The sequence below is a fragment of the Eurosta solidaginis genome, chromosome 3, assembly GCF_040869045.1.
Source record: "Eurosta solidaginis isolate ZX-2024a chromosome 3, ASM4086904v1, whole genome shotgun sequence".
Lineage (NCBI taxonomy): Eukaryota > Metazoa > Arthropoda > Insecta > Diptera > Tephritidae > Eurosta > Eurosta solidaginis.
In genome coordinates, this window is record NC_090321.1 from 246321545 (window position 1) to 246336417 (window position 14873).

General features: G+C 36.1%; 1 long non-coding RNA gene across 2 annotated transcripts in view; it reads left to right on the forward strand.

Moving 5' to 3' along the window:
* The window catches only part of LOC137245327 (uncharacterized), a 283480-nt gene that overhangs the window by 207662 nt on the left and 60945 nt on the right, over positions 1-14873 (forward strand). The window lies entirely within an intron of this gene.

Genomic DNA, 14873 nt, shown 5'->3' on the forward strand with positions numbered 1-14873 from the left:
TACCCACACTATTATATTGTAACGAATTCTGCGGATTTATGATATTTATGCACTTTCTGCTAACGTTCGAATCGCTAAACTGTTGAATAAATCACTCCAATATTCAGTATTGCAAACTGGCCGTTATTTAGATTACATAGGGAATAGTACTTCACAATTATACTTCACAACTAATAGCGTGTTTAAATTAAAACTGCTTAGTCATTCCTCATCTTGCCCTGCTTTTATACTCTCTGTGCCCTCGTGCGCATCTTCTCCTAAGATCTAGTTGTTTCGAGAACAGTTGTATCTCATGCTTGGTTACCAGCTGTATACAAGTATATTTGTAGTTTATGTTTTTCTATAGCCGCATGCATGTGTATGTGTGAGTTACTACTTCGGTTGATGACTACATAGGTGTATGTGAGATATCTCTTCGTTGCTCTGTACATAAGTGTTGCTAGCTTTAATGTGTACATCTACAGAGAGTACCTGATTAGGTTTTTGTTGTTGCGTGATTATTTCCTAACAGCCCAGTGAAGTCAACATTCGCCACAATATGAACTAACTCAGTAAAGTTCTTGATAGGCTGAATTGTCGATCAGCTGTATTATTGTCAAACAAAATTGTGATTTTTAGACAAATTAAAAAATGCCAAGATCAAGAGCAAAATCAAAACTAAAGTGTCTTTAAGAAGATATTCTTGTAAATGACTTGCTGATGTTATAGATTTCTGATGAAAATGACGGCTGTAGTGTCTGTAAGGTTGCATTCCTTTAAGTTTATGACGTTTTACACGACAAAATGTGCGCCTATATTTATAAAAATTGTATGAAAAGTGATTCTTCATACAAAATTTGACAGTTCATTTACGCACTATAAAAATTTATACGTTTACACACTTTATAAGATATTTATAAGGTTTAATGAGTCCCCCTATTGTGTGTAAATTATTGGCTATAATTTCCTGAGTTACAAATATGTTTATTTTGACAGCTTTTTATGTGCTTAATGACTACCAAATTTCAGCGCTCTAAAACAATTTCACCAAAGATATACAAATTATATTACACTGACCATCTAACTAAAAATAATTGGTTTAGTTATTTATTATACTCAGCGTAACATTGGTAACATAACGGTTGGATGCACAGGTAGAAAGGAATCGAGATAGATATAGACTTCCATATATCAAAATCATTAATAACGGAAAAAAAAATTTACTAAGGCCCGGTTTTTCAGTATAAGTTCAACTCAATTTGTCAGTTAAACTACGCTTAAACTTATTCTGGAGTTGTTCAGTCTACTTTCACTGAAGTTTAAGCTGAGCTTAAGCGGCCGATCTGGCAACTCTAGTTAACCTATCGGTGATTTGCGTTCGTTCGAAATGGCGTCGAATATACACAACAAGCATTTAGGCTTGAGTACCATTAGAGCTCATGTTGATAACTAGCATACCTCTAAAATGTCAACAGTTGTTACGAACAGTGGCTCAATTTAAGAATCATAGTGTACTCAGCAAAATAGGGAATTTTTTTGTAAATCGAAAATATGCTATTACTTAAGTTGAAAACGTTCAATCCCCAACTTGTGGTTCTCTAATTGAACTCAAATGTAAGATTCCAATTATACAGCATTTTCACGAAAACAAAATATATATGATTTATTTTTGATAAATTACGCTTCATACTGATATAAATAATGTGTTTATTTTCGTACAATAAATAGCTGTTGGCTTTGGTCGTACCACCTTTTTTCAACTTCACATCAACTCGATATCCAATGTAGGGTATCAACTGGAGAAACGTGTTGAATTTTCAGTTGAGCATTTCTCAAATTCTCTTAAAGATTGGATAATAATTTGAAAATGCTAATGACATTGGACATCAACTCGAGAACTATAAATTTTACAAAATTTTTCAAAGGTTGGATAGTGTTTGGAGAATGAAGTTGGTTATCAACTTGAGAACTATCTGGTTTAAGAATAACTATATAAAGATGTTGCATATCACTTTCGCAGCTAGATATATATTTCGCTGGAGAAATATCTTTTAAATGTTTGTTGGGCAAGCAAAAAACAGCTGTTGTCCTATCTACCAATTATCTAGATAATAAAAAAACCAATGTTTCCGTACGAAAAAGCCTACCTGAAAGGCGACCTTAAATTGTGACTGAAAAACTGCTCAGTAGTTTAAATCGAGTTTAAATATGACTAGCAAACTTTGTTCAAGCTTAGCTTAACGAACTACTGAAAAACTTGGCCTAAGCCATATTCGTTCGTCCGTCCGTCTATCCGTCCGTTAACGATAACTTGAGCAAATATTGATATATTTTCACAAAATTCGGTATATGGGCTTATCTGGAATAAAAATAGTTTGGTCTCGAAAATTAGTGAAATCGGATTATAACCACGCCCACTTTTTATATATGTACCATTTTGGATAACAAAGGAAACCTTACTATTTAGTAAATAATACACCTAGAATGTTGAAATTTGATATGTGGACTGATATTGAAACTGTTGATAAAAAATGAGCGCGGCACCGCCCACTTGTGATAAAATCAAATTTATCCCCTGCCCCTTTTTTGACTAAGCAATTTTCTATGTCTCGGGAACTATAAGTCAAGGAAATATTAAGCTATCCTAATAAAATTGGGTACTCATATTTTCCTTATAGCAGAAAATATATCTAGTAAAAATGGACGGGATCGGTTATAGACCACGCCTACTTTTATATAAAAGTATTTTTAAATGGATCGTAGACTAGAACAATAATATTACATATACAGCGAAAAATAGTTTTATATCAACGATATTTCTCTTACTAAGTTTGATTGTAAGAGGAAATTGGGAGATATTTTTTTTCAAATGGGATGTGCCACGCCCCTATTTTGATCAAGATATACACAAAATTTCTAGAGCCTCAATAAAAATATATCCCTCGTAACAAAATTCGATACAAATCTTTTACTTATAACAAGAAACATATAAAGTAAAATTGGCCTAGATTAAATTTTTAAGGCACTAGAAGCACACGGCCTACCGGGAAAAATTATTAGCACAACCAGGCGTAACCACAATGGCATGACAATACAGTTCAAAGCAACATGTGGCTGGACTGCTCGGGGCTAGACCAATGGAAAAAGATAGATGCTACGGCAACTTTCTTATCGCCATGCCTGGACTTCATCTTGGAAAGGGCTGATGTAGATAAAGAATGCCTTAGCGAAGCCGATAAAATAATAAAGTGAAATATAAACAAACTCAATGTATGTTCGTAAGCCGTTGCTTTCTAAAAAATCTAATAATTCAGTTGTTGTTCTTGCAGCTATAAGGACAATCCCCGAAGGCCTTGGGGAGTGTTATCGATGTTGATGGTCCTTTGTCGGATGCAGATCCGGTACGTTCTGGTACCAAGCCCGACCATCTCGTGAACGATTTGTTATGACCACTTGCGACCTTCTAAGTCATCCCACATCCCCTAAATCCATGAGGAGTTCGGGGTCGCCAGAACATCGGTTGTTAATGAAACGGGATTCGCCACGGACAGGTGAGGTTGACAACTGGGTTGGAGAAGCTATATTGCGCTGGTAACCCTTGAGAGGGGTTGCGCTACACAACCCTTGAATATATTTGGTATTTTAGTCGCCTCTTACGACAGACATACCTCATGCGGGTATATTCTAACCCCCTAAACACTGGGGTCTAATACTTTATAAATATAAAATCGGAAATGTAAAAAAATTGCTAGCTGGCTACACAACTATTAAGTCACCCAGCAACCACTTTTCAAAATGAAAAATAAAACCCCCCAAAATGTGAATAAATTCGCCAACATAAAAATGTATAGGTTGTAAATATAATTGTTTGCCTATGGTATGGTTACGACTAAGACGTTATGCTATGTCATCAATAACCAATTACATTGATTTCCATAACGTTGGTTGGATCAGCTTTTATACCGAAATCGATATCGCAAGTTTTCCAGGTATTTAATGTGGAAGTTTGTTGTTTTCGTATTTTATTCATTAACGAGTTCGCTTTATGGTTGATCTCACAACCTAAGGCATTTGCATGCCTCACACTCTCATTAAGTACAACCTAATATTTTTATTAAATTGTAATTATTTATTTATATGTAGATCGTACAAAGAAAAAAATAATAATAATGTCATTTCGACTGCTGGCTGATATATCAACATATCTCAGCGTATCCTAACTATATTGATTTTCCACTACTTACTACTAACACAGCCCGCCTTAGAAAGCTTCTAAAGTTTGCATTATTTACATCTATATATACAGTCGCATAACCGCGAATCTCACAACCTTTCCCACATGATACCACAGCACAAAGTTTTCCATTTACAAAGTCAGGTGCCCCAGGGTCTCCCTTACACGGAGAAGTACCATCACGTTTAGCACAAATCATTGATTCTGTTAACATTTTTCCTGACATTGAAGCCGAATCCGCACATTGCCGCGTTTGTGCTATATTCACGTGTGGAGTTTGGAGCGTACATGAAATCCCCGTAACTCCACTTGTTGTTGTCTACTCTTGGACCCTTCGTAAAGGGTGAACGCAATTTAATCACGCCTATATCCATATGTCCTGTTTCGGAATTATAATCACGTGACCAATTTATACCCTGCACTCCACTAATGTGAGCATTTTCATTTTCATTGTATAAGTAGGTTACGCCAGGCACCACAGAGATGAGGTCCTCTCTTTTGTATGCCACACAATGCGCTGCTGTAATCACCATTTCCATACTTACTAAAGCACCAACGCAAACATACACACCACCAAAATATATTGAAACCAAATATGCACTTTTATCTATATTCCAATCTTCTCCATTCCAAATGCGATATTGAGCATTTGTATATTTCAAAACACAGTTAAATACAGCAAACAGCAACGCGAATTGATTTCTTAAATTCATTTTAATTTAAGTCTTTTTCCGTTGCTTGTCAAGTATTAAGTAAAGCAAGATAAGTTTTACGGCCGCTATTTATACATAATTTGGTCGTGGGATGAAAAATTAATCACTAACTTTCCACTCTACGTTTCAGGAATTCGACTTAATAAAAATACTTCTAAATTTAATTTAAAATTATACAAAGTAAATATTTTTTACTTAATTAATTCGGCCTTTTATCCCTTGAACAAAAAAAAAAAAAATACTAACTGTTTATAAAGCTTTTTAAATTGATATTTGCATAGACATATTCTGAATACGTGGTAAATTAGGCAAATAAACAGTTTTGTTTTTCACAGAATAACAAACTTAAGTTATTTATGTATATTCCTGCCAGACGAAAACATTTTGCTATAAATTTTCCACAGATAGTTTCCTTTTAATTGCTATCTTATATTGAACTGTTGAATTTTGTTATTAAGTTGAAAAAGTTTGTGTGATATGTGCATAGTTGGGTACAATACACTAAATTTATAGAAAATATAGAAACTGAGTTTTCAATAACGTTACTAAAGATCCCACTATCCATAATCTTCTTATTATAAATGTGATTTAGGTGTCCCAAACGCTGTAAGGTAAGGTAAAAGTTGCGTTATAATTATTTGTTGAACTTTATGCCCGTTATTCATAATATATAATCTTTTAAAACTGACAATTCCATACAAAAGTCGAATCGGCTGTAAGAGCTTTGTTAACCCTTTTTATTTTTATGCACAAGGGGGTAAGTATATTGGCCTAGGCAAATGACATTCGTCGGGATCTAAACAATTTTTATACGCAGCGTTTAATTATACATAGGGCTATTACAGCTTTGATTGGATAACGGTTTTAGGCGATCGCATGAAGAAATGGAGATAGATATATTTATTTATTTGTTTATCTAGTATTAATTTTCACACAGATTATAAGAAAAAAATTGTATTGTATCAATGATAATTCACTTACCAAGTTTTATTGTAAGAGGAAATTTGGAGATAATTTTGTTTTTATTTTTTTGAAATAGGCGGTGCCACGTGTTATGTAGGAAAGAAATCTACTTACTTACCTAATTGGGGCTTAACCGTTTAAACGGTTATGGCCGTCTAATAAGGCGCGCCAACCAGCGCCAATCGGACGCAACAAGGGAGTTCAAATTGTTTTCTCCTGTTCCTTCCAGCGAAGTGAGGGCCATTTCCTACCTATGCTTCCATTGGCGGGTTTCCACAGAAACACTTTTTAGGCCGGAGCGTCATCTTTCATTCGCATAACATGGCCTAGCCAGCGCAGTCGTTGGTTTTAATAAGCTGGACTATGTTGATGTCTGCTCGTACAGCTCTTCGTTAAATTTTCTTCGTTACTCGCCATCGGTAACGTGTAGAGTTACATGAATATTTCGAAGAACTTTTCTCTCGAACACTCCAGGAACCGCTTCATCTGATGTTGTCATGGTCCATGCTTCTGCCCCATATAGCAGGACGGGTACGATAAGAGCCTTGTAGAGTATGATTTTCATTTGCCAAGAGGGGACTTTACTTTTCTTCTCTGGATTTCAGAGCTGATGTTGTTGTTAGTCTTGATGCTGGTTCCCAAATAAACGAAGTCTTTTACTATTTCGAAATTATGGCTGGCAACAGTAGCGTGGTTGCCAAGACGCATATGCGCTGACTCTTTTCATATATGCATATTCAAAATTTTGTATAACAAACATTCCCTTTAGTAATATAAATTTCTGAGTAATACTAAAAGGGTATTAGATAATAATTTTCCAGTTATCATTTCAGTTTATAAATTTTTGTTCGTTTAGTTGCTATGTTTACAACGTACTATATTGTCATATGTATATATATACTGGCAGACATTTTTGGGTCATCATGATGTGGAAAATATGATAAAAAGTTTTCTGAAATGTAAAGAGATGATAAAAAGTCTGTTTACTATTTTTTCCCCCCAATTCCTTCAATTTGTGTATTTATGTAGGGAAAGTACTTAAATGTGTTTTTCATATATACAAACGTCGCTACAAATCACTTAGCTAGGTATGTATAATTTAATAATAATAATAACGTGTACAGTTAATTAAAGTTGCATATGTTTTCGAATAAATTAAATATTATCCAACTGTCGGCAAACAATCGGACGACATATGTAAGTGTTTTTATTTAACAAATAATTAATGTTTATACTGTTGATTGAAAGTAGGGCAACAAGCACTGAATTGCGTTAGCTGAGAATTGGAAAAATAAAAATATATTCTTGATATTACTTTAGAATGGTGCTCAAACTTGTGTTAAAAACAAGTAATACTAATTTCTGGTGAAACCGAACACTACGAAAATATGCAATCTAAAGCATGGCTCAAATTTTCTATTATTTTGTGAAATCAATGCATCTCTGATTGCTTAGGTCACTATTATCAAAACTAGTTCTTATGTCGTCAAGTATTTTGATCATTTCAGTAGAGCAACTGTGCTTGGGTTTGAATCCAGATTGCGGTGGACTCAGCAGGTTTTATTTTCCTTAACATAAGCCGAGATTTGACCCACCATCAAGGACTCACACACGTTAGCAAACGCAGCTAAAATGCTAATTGGCCTATAATTGCAAGACGAGCAAACTATTACTCGAAACACACTTTCCTGACTGCACAGCAGGCTATCAATCACCACCTATAATGGCAGATTTGCCAACCATCAGTGGTAATGAAAAAAGCCTAGCAACAAAGCTCACCACTGTGAAACGAGTGCAATGGGCTCTGTCTAATTTCATCCCATTCAAGTCACCAGAACCGGATAGGGTCTACCCTTGTCTGTTACAGCAAGTGATAAAGCATATAGCCCCAGTCCTTTCCTCTTTATATAAGGCATCACTACTGCTCGGTCATATCCCAAGCAGGTGGGCAGAGTTTAAGGTAGTATTCTTACCAAAGCCAGGGAAACCCGAGCAACTGCCCTCGTCGTATCGACCAATAAGCCTGAGTTCGTTTCTCCTAAAAGGTATAGAGAAAATCTTAGATCAGCATATCAGGGAGGTCAATCTAAATAAACTCCTTCTGTGTAGGAATCAGTTCGCCTACCAGTCAGGGAAATCCACGGAGACGGCTATTCATAGTCTCACGGTAAAATTCGAAAAGGCTCCAGAGTCAAAAAATATAGCCCTCTGCGCTTTTATTGATATAACACAACACACCAAGCTACGAACAAGCTATGATTGATAAGGACATACGCCCTATAATAATACGATGGGTGCTGTCTATGTTAAAGAGTAGAAAAATCCATTTGGAACTGGGAGGGACAACTGAATCAATTTCGGCCACAAGAGGCTGCCCATAAGGAGGCGTGCTCTCCCCTCTCCTGTGGACCCCGGTCATTGATGACCTCCTTCAGTTAATGAAAACCAAGGGATTTGACACACAAGGATATGCAGATGACCTAGTTATTTGCATCACAGGGATGCACGAAGATACAATATCAGATCGCATGGAACAAGCCCTTTGCATCATAGATACGTGGTGCGATACCAAAGGATTGTCTATAAATCCTAACAAAACTGTTATAGTGCCTTTCACCCGGAGAAGGAAAGTATCCATCCCAGAACCATCCCTGGGTGGTACAAAAATACAATTCTCAATGGAGGCTAAATATCTAGAGGTCACACTGGTTAGAACCCTCACGTGGAATGCTCATTGGGATGCTATCCTAAACAAGGCAACAATAGCTTTTTTCGCCTGTACTCGTCTTTACGGCAAAACATGAGGTATTTGTCCAAAAATGGTATATTGGACATTTAATACTGACGAAAGGCCAATAGTCACCTATGCTTCTCTAGTTTGGTGGCATAAGGCCACGCAAAGAAAGGCAACGGCTAAACTAAGCAAACTTCATCGATTAGTTTGCGTTGGCATAACGGGTGCGATGAGAACCGCTCCTGCTGACGCACCTAGTGCTTTAGTCGGAATACCTCCCTTCCCTATTCTGATAGAGAAAGAGGCAACACTAGGTGCACTAAGACTTCCAAATATTTCTGAGTTGAAGGAAGGAAATATGGTAGGGCATATGAAAGTAATAAGAAAATTCATAGGAAATCCCTCATTACAATTGCGTGACGTAATGTCCGCTAAGCTCATAATCTCACGGAACTTTGAATTGTCCATTGTGGACAGAACCCACTGGGAAATTGGGAATAGTTATAATGACCTTGACTCAGAATTCTGGTACACGGATGGATGGTACACGGATGGATCAAAATTCGATTAAGGAAGAACGGGAGCTGGCATCTATGGGCCAAACTTCAAAAAATCGATACCAATGGCATGTTACCCCACCATAATTCAGGCAGAAATTTATGCAATAGAGGTCTGTGGTAGAGAATGTCTGCGGAGAGGCTCAATATCGAAGAGCATCTACATTATATCGGACAGCCAGGCGGCACTGCGTGCCTTGCACTCCTACATAGTTACATCTAAGCTGGTGGATGAATGCAGTGAAATCCTTAATGCTTTGGAGCCAAAAACAAGGTTTTGTTGGGATGGGTTCCCGGACATCAGGGACATGAAGGTAACGAACATGCAGATTACCTAGCAAAGCAGGGTGCTACATCAGCATTCTATGGTCCAGAGCCCTTTTGTGGACTCACAAAAGCACACACCTGGGAAACTATAAGTAACTGGGAAACTAAACAATTCAGACGTCACTGGATTGATTGCCCAGGGCAAAGGCAGGCCAAACTGTTTATACTTTCGGCAACGAAAGTATCAGCCAAACTCATTAACCTAAGCAGGGAGGACCTAAGAACTCTTACTGGGTACTACACGGGACACTGCGGTCTAAGATGTCACCTAAGTAAATTAAAGCTATCTGATACCCAAATTTGTCATTTCTGGGAATGCGTCGCTCTAGCTAAGCAGAGACTATCCCATTTAGGTGGTGGGACTCCTAATCCCTACGTGATATGGAGTAAAAAGTCTGGGGAGGTACTTAGATACATCAAGAACCTCCAAATACAAAATTAGGCTGAAAGGTCTTGCACAATAGATCTGCACAAAGGTCGCAGTGCTTCCAGACCTATTAATAATAATATTAATAATAATAATAATATTAATAATAATAATAATAATTATAATTGCACGGTTCAAGAGAAATATTTGTTTTGGCGACAGGAATAATTAACGTCTTCTTCCACTCCACAGGGAAACAAGAAGTTGTGAAGTAATGATTAATAATATGCGTGAGAGTTCCTAAAATGAATAGCAGAACGAGTTTGATGAACTTCAAGGAGATCCCATCCTCCCCAATAGCATTAGATTTGATGTCCATAATTGTTTTGCAAACCTCTAATTCTGATACTGCTTTAAATTCAAATTTATTCACTGGCTCAACCCAAATTATAATATTCAGAGGTATATGACTTTCCCGAAATTCACTTGACCTAATAAAATAATCATTTAGGTTATCTTGGTCGACTTGACAATCCTTTTGATACTTCCCATGTATGTTAAGATTCCTCAAGTTTCGCCAAAAATCTTTTGACAGAAGTGACAGGTTTAATTTATAATTGCAATACATCTGCTAGGATTTTCTTATGATGACTGTGGCTTTGTTTCGGGCAATTTTATATATATACCAAGCATATTCAGTTTGTCTCCTCTTCCATTTCGCGTAAAGTCTTTTTCGTTCCCTTCTAGCAGACCTGACTTTAAAGTTATACCAAAGAACAGCATTGATATCAGCCCGAGCACTACGTAAAAGGACTTGCTTGTCATAAAGCTTACACAAATTTTCATTCAGAAATTCAAGTTTTCCATCCACAGTAAGAATAAACCAACACAAAGTCCAATCAACATTGCACAAATCAACAAACAAAGCATCCAATTTAACAGCCCTAAGATAACGAAAAACAGTTGTAACAGTGTCAACAGAACGATTGAACGTAACACCTAGTTAACAAAAAATTAAATCATGGTCAGAAATAAAGCTGATTTGGTCAAATTTTGTAATATGGCCACGACTTGATGCAATAATCAGGTCCAACAAGCTTGGAGTCGAATTATGTGCATATCGTGTTGGTATATGTTTGTTGACTACAGTAAGGGCAGCAGTTGAAACATGGTCAAATAATTTATTTACATATGAGTCATTTAAGGATAAATTAACATAGAAGTCACCACAAGTAACAAAACGCTCGAAGTCTGTTAAAAACGAAGATAATTCAGCAAAAAAGGAATCTAACAAGTAACATCTATTTGGGTTATATACACTGAAAGAAAAATACTCGTAAAATCAACCGAAATACGGGTCAATTCAACCGAAATTTTTGTCAATTTTTATCCATCGCAACAAAATGTTGAATCAACTGCGCACAAATCGTTGATGCGCAATTGACCGTTTTAGTAGTCAAATGAACAAAAAAAGTTGTAAATAAATGTAAGGCGCGATAACCTCCGAAGAGATTTTAGGCCGAGTGTCTCTTCCAATTTTCATCCGGACGGGACCTACATGTTTCATGCCGACGCCGAACGGCATCTGCAAGGCAGATGTGTTTTCACTGAGAACTTCTCATCGCAGAAGTACACTCGGAGCGCTTGCCAAACACTGCCGAGGGGCGACCCGCTTAGAAAAATTTTCTTCTAATTGAAAAAACTTATTTCTAAAATTTTGATGTTGCTTTGCCCTGGCTGCGAACTCAGGGCATACGGTGTGGCAGGCAGAGCACGCTACCATCACACCACGGTGGCACTTACTAACCGAACGTCAATTGGGCTTACATCAAATATGCTGGCACACATTAAACATTATACACTTTATTATTTCGTTTTATTAAATGCACTTTCACCAAATTTTATATTTTATAGTATATTTAATTTATAGTTTTGAACTTCACTTTGCAAATAGAAATGAAAATAGTAGTCACAAAACTGATTCTCAATTCTTTCAGTTGCAGCTCAGCTCATTCTCAATTTCTTCTCTCGCATGTAGTTGCCACACTTGATTTTTTCGAACAAAACTTGAAGTATAAATGTTTAACGTAACATTTTAAAAAGAGGACTTGTAAGTTATAGAAAAGTAAAGAATCAAATCGCAGGAAGGTCTCCCGAGTAACTTTACATGTAATTCGGCAAGTTTAATTTTCGTAACACTTTAAGTTGAAACGATTCCAAAACAACTCAGACTTTTATTTTGTCCGAAACATCAACATTAAAAAAGGATTTGGGTTATTCCGGTCAATTTTAATAAATTTTAATATTTTGTTGTTAGGCTATTTGACCCATTGTGGGTTCCAGTAGGAAATAAAAAGATGGTGATTATTCCACTGGTCACATATATCAAATATCCTAACAACAAAATATTAAAAATTAAAAATGATGTTTTTTATTATCTTACTAACTTCGTTCGCGTGAGTGAAAATTCGTAAAAACTTGAACAAAATGTTACTAATTTTGGAAAAATTTCTGTTCGTTCAAACAAATCTTTTACAACAATAGGGCGCAATTTTGCATTCCGCTTGGACGAGAAGTTGCAAAATTGTACCCGATAGATAGGTGTCCGTGTATCTCATAATTTTTGCACAGTAAATTCAAAAATGGGTTTTTTTGTTTTGTATTGATAACTAAAAAACTAGTCTTTTGTTTGGCGAAAACGAAAAACACGTAAAACTCCCTTTCGTCACTTAATATATTTTTTATTGTATTATAAAAACAATAATACTTTTCAATACAAAATTGTTTCGGCACTCGCGTGGTGCCATCCTCAGTTGGTAGTGTTCAACTAAACATTGTCTAATACATATATCGCAGAATAAGTCCATAAATATTAAAAATATGCCAACATAATTTATTAAATACAGTAGCTACATATAACAAAAGTAATGAGAAAATGTGCAGTGACAAGAACAGTTACTTTTGTTATATGTAGCTACTGTATTTAATAAATTATGTTTGCATATTTTTAATATTTATGGACTTATTCTGCGATATATGTATTAGACAATGTTTAGTTGAACACTACCAACTAAGGATGGCACCAGCCGAGTGCCGAAACAATTTTGTATTGAAAAGTATTATTGTTTTTATAATACAATAAAAAATATATTATGTGACGAAAAGGAGTTTTACGTGTTTTTCGTTTTCGCCAGATATTTGCGTCGCTTAGCATTCAAAACAAACATATAGTCTTTTGTTGTTTTCCCATTTTGTGTGTTTTTTCGATTTGATGGTTTTCTTATTTTAGTGTTTTTTTTTACAAGTGGCACCATCGGTATAAGTACAGAGTAGAGAGCGCAGTGAGCGTAAAATTCTATTTGAAATTTGCTCATGTATGGACAGTTGATCGCCGTTGAAATGACCTGTAGGATCAGTTGTGTTAACAGAAAAATCAGTTTGATTGACCAGGAATCTGTCAATTTTACAGAATTTTGTTAACTTAAGAGCGCCAATTTCTCTTCTGTTGAAATGACTAAACTAATTTGTTCGTTTGACAAAGAACTCGATCGAATTAACCAAAATTCCATCAATTTCACCGAATCTCCGTTAAGTCAAGAACAACAGAACCGATTTGTAGATTTTACTAGCTCCATTTCTTTCAGTGTACACAGAATACTAGCACTTTATTTATGTTGTCAGATATTTCAGCTATAATAAAATCTGTGTCACTATGTTTAAACTCTGATAACACATTCATCTTTAAGGTGTCCTTGCAATAAACTGCAACACATATGCAATTACATGCAATCACGAGTTACATTGTATAGAAAACAAGAGAAAGGTGAGAAGATAAAATTAAACAAATAATAATTAATATTTGGTTTGAAACTCATAGCAAGAGAAATAGATAGGTATAGAATTAAGGGAGAGTAAGGCAAAAAGAAAAAACTATAGCGAAGTTAACATACCTGAAATTCATATACAAAAAACAATACGTTCCTAAAACAAACATACGTCAATAAAATGTTACGACTACATCAGCGCTCCTTTTCCAATAATTGCATTGACTTCAGCTTTGCTATTTACCAGCTTGGACTCTTCCCCTTGTTTATGTTTAACAAAGATTTTGCCGCGGATGGAGAACACCGACGCTAGCTGCTTCTGCCGTCTCAGTGCGATGCATGAGTCATTACCTCCCTTAGGTTCTTTGCCAGACTTTCATGTATATACACCGACCCGTACCCAGGCAAATCAAGATCAGAGAGCGCAAGCGATCTCTTTTTAGATTTGCAAAATACAGCGACAACCTATAGCAATTGGTTACGGTCAGGCGCTGAAAACAACTTGACTACAATGGAAGTGGGTTTTTGCTGAGTTTTGTAGTTTCCTCCGTTTCGCAGTCGAAATGCATCTCTGAAAGGTGGCGATTTGTGCTCAACCGCCCGAAAACTGTGCATAAAGAGTTCATTCGCAGCTTGACGTATGCCAGTGATGATCAAGTCAGTGGCAACAGCGCTGCCTTCGAGTGCATTTAGCTGGGCTTGAGCTGTTATTAGCGCGTTACGCATAAAGAGCACATCAGAGCACGCATTTTCAACTGCAGTTATTCTCTTCTCTATGGCCGCCATGGATATCTTTAAATAATATAAATAAAAATTATATAAATAGACACGCTCTTCTGTTTGCTCAATTACAGCAGTCAACTCATTAACAATAGAGATTCGCAGAGCATACAATTTTTTTTTCAAAAACCGCTGATGGCGGTGTAAGGGGGGTTTTAGGTTAGGAATGTAACGTTTTCCATTCTCATCTCTCCTGAGCAAAAGAGTTCCTGCGAAATGTTAATCTTCTTTAGCATGTTTCACAGCTTCTATATATGTGCAGCTTACATAGTTATGGAAATCCTAAATAAGCAACGAAATATCCTTCAACACAAGAAACGAAAATTTACAGCAAAATTACATACTTACTTATTTTCGAGAAGCCGCTTCTGCATACATACGAAAGCTCTAACTAA